This window comes from Oncorhynchus mykiss, chromosome 17 (genome assembly GCF_013265735.2).
Source record: "Oncorhynchus mykiss isolate Arlee chromosome 17, USDA_OmykA_1.1, whole genome shotgun sequence".
Classification (NCBI taxonomy): domain Eukaryota; kingdom Metazoa; phylum Chordata; class Actinopteri; order Salmoniformes; family Salmonidae; genus Oncorhynchus; species Oncorhynchus mykiss.
The window spans coordinates 7259928-7261839 of NC_048581.1; positions in this window are offsets into that span (position 1 = coordinate 7259928).

Consider the following 1912-nt stretch of genomic DNA (forward strand, 5'->3'; position numbering starts at 1 on the left):
CCAAAACGTCTTCCTCCTTCACCTTTACTGAGATATAAGCTTTTAGAGAGGAAGAGGATGCTTTCTCTTCTTTCCCTATAACAGCCTCCTCTTCCATTCTGAAAGGTTCTTTCTCTCCTTTCACTGTAATATCCTCCTCTTCGTCTTTCACGACAATGTTCAGCGGCAGAGCATCTTTCTCTCCTTTCACTGTAATATCCTCCTCTTCGCCTTTCACGACAATGTTCAGCGGCAGAGCATCTTTCTCTCCTTTCACTGTAATATCCTCCTCTTCATCTTTCACGACAATGTTCAGCGCCAGAGCTTCTTTCTCCGTACAGCAGACATCCACTTCTTTAGCAGGGGGTGAGTAGTTTAATGAGCTCATGGTCAGGGATGTTAGCTAGCTAGTTAGCATTAGCGAATAGCCTAGTGCTAGGCTCAGTATCAATCTTTAACAAATTTGCAAATTGAACAAGCAAATTAGGTTCAAGTTAACGTCAACTGAAATGTGTTTTAAACACTGCGATTAGCTAATGCACATTAACATGGTCTAAAACGTCAATCTGTAAGTTTTATGTTGTCTAGCAAGCTATCGAGGTGGTTGAAAGAGTTGGCGCCTTGTTGTTCTTGAAGAAGCGTCCCGTCCAGTCCATTATACGTCACGCAAGAAGCATCACCTGAAAGACGCTCGTCGCCATCTGCTGGCTGGAGTGGGTAACGCAGTTTGGAAACAATAGTTACAACACTTTTTGTATTGGAAAGAACGTCATAATTATTTAACAATTAGCTGATATATTTTCTCTTTCGTCATACAACTACTACTTTCCTGTACACAGACGTAAAAGCGTAATATGAATATGTAGATGATGAATAAATACTTCTATGAATAGGTAGTGTGTTAATACACATTTTCTCTGTTAATTTTTTACACAAATTATCAATGAACCTACTAGGTACCTCCCCAAAGCCTTAAACACGGGCACCCTCATAGATATCATCCTAACCAACTTGCCCTCTAAATACACCTCTGCTGTTATCAACCAAGATCTCAGCGATCACTGCCTCATTGCCTGCATCCGCAATGGGTCAGCGGTCACTCATCACTGTCAAACGCTCCCTGAAACACTTCAGCGAGCAGGCCTTTCTAATCGACCTGGCCGGGATATCCCGGAAGGACATTGATCTCATCCCGTCAGTAGAGGATGCCTGGGTATTTTTTTTTAAATGCCTTTCTAACCATCTTAAATAAGCATGCCCCATTCAAGAAATTTAGAACCAGGAACAGATATAGCCCTTGGTTCTCCCCAGACCTGACTGCCCTTAACCAACACAAAAACATCCTATGGCGTTCTGCATTAGCATCGAACAGCCCCCGTGATATGCAGCTGTTCAGGGAAGCTAGAAACCATTATACACAGGCAGTTAGAAAAGCCAAGGTTAGCTTTTTCAAGCAGAAATTGGCATCCTGCAACACTAACTCAAAAAAGTTCTGGAACACTGTAAAGTCCATGGAGAATAAGAACACCTCCTCCCTGCTGCCCACTGCACTGAAGATAGGAAACACTGTCACCACTGATAAATCCACCATAATTGAGAATTTCAATAAGCATTTTTCGATGCTGGCCATGCTTTCCACCTGGCTACTCCTACCCCTGTCAACAGCACTGCACCCCCCACAGCAACTCGCCCAAGCCTTCCCCATTTCTCTTTCTCCCAAATCCAGTCAGCTGATGTTCTGACAGAGCGGCAAAATCTGGACCCCTACAAATCAACCCGGGCTAGACAATCTGGACCCTTTCTTTCTAAAATTATCTGCCGAAATTGTTGCCACCCCTATTACTAGCCTGTTCAACCTCTCTTTCGTGTCGTCTGACATTCCCAAAGATTGGAAAGTAGCTGCGGTCATCCCCCTCTTCAAAGGGGGGGACAC